A 10,713-nucleotide genomic window follows, 5' to 3' on the forward strand; every position below is an offset into this window, starting at 1 on the left:
CTCCTTTTGATTGTGCTAATGTTTGGTTTTATACCACGCAGGTTGGATAGGAGAAGGCAACGGAAGATAAAGGACTGGGCCAAGCATCATTCTGCGTATGTTACCCGCTTCCAGCTTTGTGTGGAGCAAGCTCGTAGCACTGCACGCGCCCCGCTTCGTGAGCACAACTCACTTGCTTTTGATAACTACGTACGATGGTTTATTGGAACTACTCGAGTTGAGATATGCCCGCTGCAGTGTATAATGTGGCGCCTTTCCCTTGGGCGCTGCACACTGACTTAGCAATTTTTGGGGTGCAAAACCAACTGGAACGCTCCTGGTGCTCTCTGGAATGATTCTGTTGCTCTCTGGACTGCCATGTCCAGGTGTGCAGCACCGAAGACCAAGGCGTTGCACTGTGTAGTGTGGCACCTTGGCCTTCGGCGCTGCACACTGACTTAGCAATTTTTGGGGTGCAAAACCAACTGAAACGCTCCTGGTGCTCTCTAGAATGATTCTGTTGCTCTCTGGACTGCCATGTCCAGGTGTGCAGCGCCGAAGACCAAGGCGCTGCACTGTGTAGTGTGGCGCCTTGGCCTTCGGCGCTGCACTAACTGCACACATATGCCCTAACATATATATGAATTAATAACCCTAACCCCCACATAACAATAACCACAACCCTAACACCAACATAACCCTAACACCAACATCAAACACACATAACCCTAACCCTAGCATACTATGGAAGCCTAAACAACCTAAATTAGCAAAGAAATATAACATCATTCAACACAAATTTCCAAATCCTATCAAAATCTAGGGTTTCCTCAAACTAGCAAGATTTGAGCAAATGTGACAATTCCTATGGATGAAAACGAGGGGATCAGAGGAGATTACCTTAAAGGAGGGGTTGGCTTCGAAATCCACGGTCAAATACTCCGGATTTGCAAGATTTGAGAAGGATTTGAGAGGGGGGAGAGGGGAAGAGAGGAGGGCCGCGAGTCTAAGGGTTTGGGTCGGGTGGGGGTGTGTGGGGTGGGGGTGGGAGGGGAGAGAGAGTGGGGCCAGCCCAAGTGGAACACAGACTGTGCAGCGCCCAAGAGCTAGGCGCTGCACATTACAGGTGTGTGGCGCCTAGCTCTTAGGCGCTGCACAGGTGCGTGTGGGGCCGCAACTGGACCAGGGCTGCCACGCTGGCAGGATGTGCGACGCCTAAGGGAAGGGCGCTGCACAGTAGGGTGCGGCGCCCGGCTGTCAAGCGCCACACCAAAGGGTCAGCAGAGTGAAATTTTTTCGTGACCAGGTCAGTTTGTGATTTGATTTCTGCCTGAGGTCAGATATGTGATTTCTGCCCTAGAAGCACGCCGGCTGTGGAAATTCCCGGTCGTTTCGCGCCGCCGGGGCGGGACTAGTTTGGCTGCACTTTTATGACCTGGCCGCGGGGGCGATGACGGTGCTGCCACGCTCGCACGTACGTACCCTGCCTCTGCCTGCGCTTTTGGTCGGGGCCGGATTCTAGGCAGCGACCGTTTTCTTCTCGTTGCCGGTTTGGCGCTTCCTGCAAACCTAGTAATAATGATAGAACAACCACGTTCTAGAAAGGGTACCACTTTTTTTAGCTGAGAATGGATACGACCTGTGAACTTCCGTACTTCCTCTGTAAGCAAATATAGGGAAACGTTTGTAGATTACTAAAATAGTTATCTTTTTTCTTGCGGGACATGGGGGCCTTTTTTGGTTCATATGATAGGATTATCGTAGGAATATGAATTTTGTAGAAAATGAGATGGCATGTATCCCAAATTCTATGAGTAGGAATAAGAAATGAGACTCATTTGGTTGACACCAAAGGAATTTTTCCATTGAGTCTAGGCTTATTTTTATTTTTTCTATGAAATGTGAAGGATATTAACCAATCCTATGTAGGAATATGAATCTATTCCTATGAACCAAAGGGCTTTAAAGGAAAAAATCCTATAAAAATTCTATCCTCTAGAATTCTTATGAAATTCCTCCAAACCAGCGGAGGCCTGAACTCTTATACGGAGGAAGTACTAGTATTTTATATCTGTCCCTTTTTATGTACACTCTGTTCCGGGGCGCTCGAAGATTCACGAAGACTGATGAGGAATCGTTTATATTAACATCAGAATAATGAAAGCACCCTTGCAACTAAAAGAATCGTTGCTCAAAAGATATGCTGCCTTGTTCTCAAATATATAGAAAAAACCAACGACGTGAATCACGAACCGCTACGTTCGCTTCTAGAACCGCTCCATACAGGAGATCAGGAGGCGACCTTTTTCCTTCCTCAACACCAGCGATCTTGGGCCCTTGTCCGTCTCCGTATGCCCCTCCAGCGGCTGGAGCGGATGGGTACCCCGATAGTTTCTCTCCAGTAGAGGTATTAGGGTGGACTTGTACGCACCACAGCGGCTGCTCGTACTCTGCACCTAGCGTGCTAGGGTTTCTACTACCTCCCGTCGTCGCCGCCGCCGGACTACTTCGTTTTCTATGGTTATAGGACCATGGAGGTGCGATGGATCTCAGCCCTTGCCGGTGGGAAGGCTCCGTTTGTTGATATTTTTTAGTTTTGTTAGGGTTTGTGTCCTGCTCAGAGATGCGAGGCAGCGGCGGCTCTTTGTGGATGGAATAATGTCCTCGCCGCCTAGCCCCCGTTTCGGTGGTGTTTCTAGCAACGTGTAGGGCATTTGGAGGTTTGTCTCAGGCGGATCTCGTGGGATTCGGTCGGCGTTTGTCATCGGTGGATCCGGCCTTCGTTCGTATGTGCTTGTGTGTCTACAGGTTGGATCCTCCCGATCTATGCTTCTCTCAATCGGCGGCGGTTGCTATTCTGGTGCGCTGGTCCTATGGGGCCTTAGCACGACTAGTTTCCGATTGTTTACTACAACAATGTTTGTCTGGCTCCGATGAAGGAGGGTCAATGACGGAGTGTACCTTCGGCTCGCTCCAGTGCTTGTAGTCGTTGCTAGATGGTCTACGGATCTGGATGTATTTTTTTTACTTCTGGTGTTCTTTGTACTACCTTGACAGTTGATGAATAGATCGGAAGTTTTCCTCAAAAAAAGGGTAGATGTAGTTTGCTTTGAGAGTTGTTGCATCAATGGTGGTTGATGAGGACGGCGCCGTGTCGAAATAATTCGCCTATGCTCTTCCTCCATCTCGGTGGCACTCTAATGGACGGTGCCGGGAAAAAAGTGGCTCGGTCTTCGGATCCGCTAAGATTTGTGTCTGATGGTTATCACACGACACTCTCCCGAGGGATGTTGGTGTTGGCTATTGCGGTTGTGTTTGGTGTCTTGCGGCGGGATGCGTGGATGACGGCATTCAGCGACATTCCTCTTCTTCGATTGCGTCGGATGAAGTTGACAGCACCGGGATCTAGTGAACACGGGGAAGAACCCTGCCCGACGTGCCAAAAAATCTCGGTCTCGTCGCTTGTGCCGGTCCGAGTCATCAGCTCGAAATTCTTCAACGTTGCCTTGTCAATGGAGGAGGGCGATGGTGGGCCACGTTTTGGCGTGGCACACAATTCTACCGAAGTGAAATTCCAGTTTTACTTTTCGCAAAATCTTTGGTGCAATATTGCAACACATGCATGTATGTGTCTTCTCTTTTAGGGGTAATCTATGTATGTCTCTTGTGATGACCACATATGTACTTTTTGTAATATGTCTGTCTAATGAAATATGTGTGGTTATTTTAAAAAATGTTTTAAATATTTTAGCATAGACTATATACGAACTGAAATAAATGATCGGACATAATAAAATATGTATATATACATCTGAATCAGAAAAAAATTAGGATACCTTATATTTGTGAATCGGAGAGAGTATTTTGCAAGGAAAGCTCGGAGGTCGGAGTTAGAAAAAATAAAAAAGATAAAGTACATCGTTCAACACCATCATGTTGTATGGTTGTGGTGATTGCTTTATCTGTAAAGTGAAGCAAAATCCCGATTTCAGAGTAAGTGCTATTTATTTTTAGAAAAACATCAGCTTGCGCATTATCTGAAAAACATACCACCCTGAGCTTCGGATGGGATGAAAATGAAAGCTAGCTTCCTTGCCTTGCAAGAATCTCTAACTTGCCACGGCTGACCGCTAATTACAAATCAAGCCCGAAGTCAACACCTGCCGAATGTCACAGGCAGTATCTAGACTACTTTCCATTTAGCTCATATTGGTACTCGCTTTTTTTTGGATAAATCAGATGAGGTTAGAATTAGCGGTCAACGCAGAATCCACCTAAGCGCTGAGGTTAGCGCCCGGCGGCCACAACATGATCAGCTCACGCTTCATCTGCCAGAGCTTTCTGGTGGCAAAAACCGTTTAATCTACCGTGTCTGGGTAAAGACAAAAGCTGATGAAAACGCAGCCCGATGATTGGCATCTTATTTTATGGATTAGGCTGGTTGTAATGGGGAGTATCATATACTAGTATCATGCATATGATACTAGTCTATGATACTACATCCCTAATGCATAATATCATATGTTGGTATCATAGAGGACTACATTTATTACCACGCATGACACAAAGTAGCACATCATTTAATATGATACGGTATCATAATATGATACTCAAGCCTCTCTTTCTTCATTTAATTCTATATCACCTCATCAAAACTGCTTAGTTGACATGCATGATACTACCTATGATACTCCCATTACGGGCAACCTTAAAGAGAAGCTGAATTCAGCATCTGAAGAAAAGACAGGTGAAGTCCGTAAGAACACAGAGTATCATACGTAGTATCATGCATGCCAACTAAGCAATTTTGATGAGGTGGCATAGTATTAAATAAAGAAAGAGAGACTTGAGTATCATATCATGATACCATATCATATTAAATGATGTGCTACTTTGTGTCATGCATGGCAATAAATATAATCCTCTATAATACCAACATTTGATACTATGCATTACGGATGTAGTATCATAGACTAGTATCATATGCATGATACTAGTATATGATACTCCCCACACTGGTAGAAAAAGGGCCTGTTGTCCCGGTTCGTAAGGGCCTTTAGTCCCGGTTCCTGAACCGGGACTAAAGTGTCGGTACTAATGCCCTGTCCCTTTAGTCCCGGTTCAATCCAGAACCGGGACTGATGGGCCTCCACGTGGCCTGTGCGCGGAGCTCAGGCAGGAGACCCTTTGGTCCTGGTTGGTGGCACCAACCGGGACCAATAGGCATCCACGCGTCAGCATTTCTGTGGCTGGGGTTTTTGTTTTTTTTGAAGGGGGGGGTTGGGGGTTTTGGGGGGTTAATTTAGGTGTTTCATATATTGTGTTAGCTAGCTATAATTAATAAAGAGAAGTGTCCTCTCTTATGTCCGTGCTTGGTCGATGCTACGTACTATACATACGTATAGAGAGGACTAGACACGCTAGCTAGCTAGTAAGCAAACGAAGGAAACAGAAGATCGTCATGAACATATATGCATACAGAGAGAAGTGATATCGACCACCTCTCCTTCTCCGAGAGATTGGTCGAACAACAAGTTCTCGTATATCTATCCGACACTACCGGCTACATATATACAATAATTATCTCTTACAAATATAATCATACGGACTCATGGCCCACATAGTATTCTCCGTCTTCAGCGATCACGTGGTCAAGAAAGAATGCCGCCAATTCCTCTTGAATTGCTCGCATGCGAGCTGGTGCTAGGAGTTCATCCCGCTTCCGAAACATCTAATTTGAAGAAGGGGGTCAATACATATATATATATGAATGAATGAAACTCAATACAAATGATGGTAATAAAATAAAATTGTGAATGTTGTTATTTACGTACTTCATATTGTTCGTCAGAGTACCCGCCCCGCTCACATGTCGTGTGGCGGATGGACTCGCAAACGTAGTATCCACAGAAATCATTTCCTTGTTCCTGCCACGACCACTTTACAAGAAATAGAGGTCAATCAAACTGATAAGCAAGAATGCTAAATGGTATTGATGAAACTAGCGCTTGAATCACTAGGAGATGCGCGGAACATGCTACTATAGTACTTACTTTCGGGTGTCTAAATTCCAGCTCCTTCGGCAGTCCCGGAACTTTTCTGATGAATTTTCTCCAAACTCTGCCGGACAAAGAAAACAATTGCTTGATATCAGGAAATGAACAAAGTTGCTGATATGGTGGATAATGATCGATTTAACTTACTTTTTGAGGATTTCAGTCATGTCCGCATACTCCTGGGGATCTTTTCGTTTAGAGTCCAAGACGGTTACTACTCCCTGCTCAAGCCTAATCTCTAGGAGAATATAGTGGAAACTGCACACGCATGCATAACTCATCAATTACATTACTATAACCTGGACTAATATATAAGGGAAACCGAATATGCACAAGACAGTAACACTCACTTGAAGTTGTAAGGAAAGAGTATTATATCTTTGTTTTCATTTTTTTTGAATGATCGTAGCAAGTTGGCCTCGGTATCTCCGGGACGATGTTCAACCTCAGTTGCATCTATGAGATATGTGTTAACGAACCCAATATCACCTATTTGTCTTTTCTTCAATTCGGCGATCTTCATTCTGCATAATATAGTGAGGATAATTATAAATACATGCAATGAAAGAGATGAGCTATATAGAGAGACTTAATGACAGAAGTAGTAGTACTTACAGACAGTAGCAGGTGATCGTTGTTTTATCGAGGGCCAATTGATTGAAAAACTGATAGAACTCCTCAAATGGAATAGGCAACAGTTCAATTCCAACGAGGTCATGCTCCGGTTTAACTCTCGCATACAAAGTACTCCTCCCCCCAGACTCTCTGCAGATTTTCAAGTACCAATCATGTAATCTTCGCATCATCGTTGTTAAAGATTTTTCATCTTTGACGAGAGGCTTCCCGTACTCGTATCTGTGTATCTGCACCTCCATGGGATCATAATGTACATCGTCGGGCAGGTAATCGTCAACATTGCCATAACCGGGCACCATCCTCGGATCGACGATGTCGCTAGGCACCTTGAGGGGGGGCACGATTGCTTCGCTTGTTCGCCGAGCTGGGCAATTTGTTTCCCAGCTGCTCATCGTTCTTTCAGCCTTTGATCACTGACTGTACTTCCCGACCGCTCCGCTTAGGCCCATGTCTTCGCAATAATGCGCTCATAGTTGCCTTTCGGCGGAGACTTGGGTGGTTTTGCCAGGGCAGCCAGAGTGCGCTTCACTTTCACCGGATCTACCTTCTCCTCCGGAGGTGGATGTCTCTTTGCTCTCAACCCTTGAAACCAGTCATCCACTTCGGTTCACGCGATCTTCGCGTTCTCCTCCGGGGTCCTCTCGTATGGTAACTTCTGTGGAATCTTCAGAGAAGGACCGAATCTGTATGTCCTCCCGCCTCTGGTTGTACTGCTAGACGCCGGCCGAGCAGACGAAGCGGTTGTCTTCTTTACTTGCTTATGAGGCGGAGGAGAAGGACTACGACGCGCCGGAGCAGCTGCTGGAGCGGCGGCGGGTCTCTTCCGCCCTTGCTGACAAGGCGGAGAAGGAGGAGGCTGGCTGCTCGAGCGCGCCGGCGCAGGCGGAGTGCCGCCACGCGCCGGAGAAGGAGCCGGCCGAGGGCCCTGATCGTCACTTGCCGGAGGAGGAGGCGGTGGAGGAGGCGGAGTGCCCTGACTCGCCGGAGGAGGAGGAGGAGGCGGAGGCGTCCAGTTCGGAAGGTTGATGAGCTCCTTCCGCCATAGGCATGGAGTCTTTAGAGCAGACCCCAGCCGAGTCTCCCCTTCACCGGTAGGGTGGTCAAGCTGGAGGTCCTCAAATCCCTCCGTTATTCATCCACCATCACCCTAGCATATCCTTCTGGAATCGGCCGGCAGTGAAAAGTTGCGCCGGGTTCAGTAGGATAAACAGAGACAACAGCCGCCTTGACCTTCAAATTCATCCATTGCGTCATAAGGTGGCAATTTTGAGACTCCGTGATAGCATCCACGGGATAGCTGGCAAGAGCCATCAAGGCATGCTCCGGCTGAAGCAGCTCGGTGGAAGCCACGCTGCTTCTGCGCTGAGCTGGCGGGGTAGCTTTGGGGGAAGCTTCGGCAGTACGTTTGCTGCGATTTGCTTCTCGTTCCTCTATCGCATCTACCCTTGCTTGCAGCGCCTGCATTTGGGTCTGCTGCACTTTTTTCCTCCTCTCATGGGATTTGTAACCGCCTGCGTCCGGAAACCCAACTTTTCACGGAATGGAGCCTGGCGTGCCTCGTGTCCGTCCAGGGTGCTCATGATTCCCGAGGGCCATTGTGAGCTCGTCGTTCTCTCTGTCTGGAAAGAACTTCCCTTGCTGCACTGCTTCGATATACTGCTTAAGCTTCCTGACTGGTATGTCCATTTGATCGTTCGTCCAAATGCACTTCCCTGTTACAAGGTCCAAGGTTCCGCCAGCCCCGAAGAACCAAGTCCGGCAACGGTCTGGCCAGCTAATTGTCTCTGGTTTGATCCCTTTATCAACCAGATCATTCTCAGTCTTGGCCCACTTAGGCCGGGCTACGAGGTAGCCACCTGACCCCGTGCGATGGTGAAGCATCTTCTTTGCAGCATTTTGCTTGTTTGTCGCCGACATCTTCTTACTCTTTTCTGATGTCTTGTGGGCCACAAATGCGGGCCAGTGATCTCTGATCTTCTCATATCTGCCCTTGAATTCTGGTGTCTCATTATTTTCGACAAACTTATTCAGCTCTTTCTTCCACCTCCTGAATAGTTCTGCCATCCTCTTAAGAGCAAAAGACTTGATTAATTGCTCTTTAACTGGGTTCTCTGGATTATCCTCTGGCGGTAGGGTGAAATTTGACTTCAGCTCAGTCCAAAGATCATTTTTCTGCATATCATTGACATAAGACACCTCAGGGTCTTCTGTAGCCGGCTTAAACCATTGCTGGATGCTTATCGGGATCTTGTCCCTAACCAGAACCCCGCACTGAGCAACAAATGCGCTCTTTGTCCAGAGGGGTTCAATCGGTTGGCCGTCGGGCGCGATTGCTATGATCTCAAACTTTTCATCCGAGCTCAACTTTTTCTTCGGGCCTCGTCTCTTTACCGAAGTTGTGCTCGATCCGGAGGGCTAGAAAAAAGAACAAAGACTTAATTAATATGTGTACATACCAAAACAATGAATGCATCAATCAGCTAGTCAGCACAGTCTTAACTAATATATATACCTGGCCGGACTCGGTTCGGTCACCGGAGCCGTCATCACGGTCTCCTTCTTGCACCGGATTGGGTCACCGGAGCCGTCCTCATGTTCTTCTTCTTGCACCGGCATTAAGTCACCGTAGCCAGCTTCTTCACCCTCTCCTTCCAGACCATCGGTGTCGTTGAGAAACAACGAGACGGCATCACTTCCTTCTGCGATTATGTCCCTCAACAACGCTTCATTTGCTTCGTCTCGGGCGGTGTCCATAGTTTCTACAAATATTTACAACATGGCAATTATTATTCAAACATGACAGATGGATATATTAGTGCCAAACGTAGAACTAGCTACCTAATCATAGTAAGGAATCATATATATTAATTAGTGGCCTCGACCCCCCCCCCCACGTGTTGAAGCTATCGGGAGGGGGTATATATCGACAACGACAACACTACATCTATATGTCCCTCGACGACCCTCATTCCCGATAAAAAAAGAGGAAGAAGAAGAAAAAAAAGAGGAGAAGAAAGAATAGAGGAGTAGAGAAGAAGACCGCGGTGAACCATAAAAGCTAAAGCAGGTAGGCCTATTCCTTCTGAAAGATTCGAGGTCTTCCTCATCAGAGGCTCTAGCGCCTTACTTTCCTTCCGTTTTTCCAATCCCGATTCGAGCTATGAGCTGTGGCACAAGCACATTTCCTCTTTGGCGTTGGCTCCACCAGTTTTGACTGCGAGTCGCTTTAGTTATCTCAAATCTTTGGCAGGAAGGGGAACTCCTCTATTCTTTCTTCTCCTCTTTTTTTTCTTCTTCCTCTTCTTTTTTTATCCTCTTCTTCCTCTCATGTTCGAGAGGATCGCCGAGGGGTCGGAAGGTTGCCTAGTGTCAAAGGATTCAACAAAACCATGTCTTCATCATTAGGCGAAAGTAACATGTGCATGATGGTACGAAGCTCTCCAAAGTTATTTTGGAACGGAGTCCCAGATAAGATAATTCGCTTTTTGGTACAAAGTTCAGCAACACCTTCCAAATATCGTTATTTGGAAGGCCTTTGCTGAAATTCATACAAAAAGGCAAATTATCCTATCCAGGACACCATTCCAAAATAATTTTGGAGGACTTCGTCATGCCCTGGTTACTTCCGGCTAATGATGAAGCCATGGATTTCTTCAATACTTTGACACTAGGAAACCTCTCTCGACCCCTCGGCGATCCTCGACCCCTCGAACCCTCGACGATCCTGGAACCCTCGACCCCTAGACGACCCTGGAACCCTCGACCCTCGATCCCTCGACCCTATAGAACCCTCGAAGAAAGGAATAGCCAGAGGAGAAGATCGAAGAAAAAAAGAAGAAAAAAAAGAGGAGAAGAAGAAAGGAATAGTGGAGAAGAAGAGAAAATAGAATATTCTATTTTCTCTTCTTCTCCACTATTCCTTTCTTCTTCTCCTCTTCTTTTCCTTCTTTTTTCTTCTTCTTATTTATTTCTCCTCTTCTTTTCCTCTCCTCTTCTTCTTTATTTCCTCTTCTTATTTTCTTCTTTCCTATCCTCGACGACC

Source organism: Triticum dicoccoides, chromosome 5A (genome assembly GCF_002162155.2).
Source record: "Triticum dicoccoides isolate Atlit2015 ecotype Zavitan chromosome 5A, WEW_v2.0, whole genome shotgun sequence".
In the NCBI taxonomy this organism is placed as follows: domain Eukaryota; kingdom Viridiplantae; phylum Streptophyta; class Magnoliopsida; order Poales; family Poaceae; genus Triticum; species Triticum dicoccoides.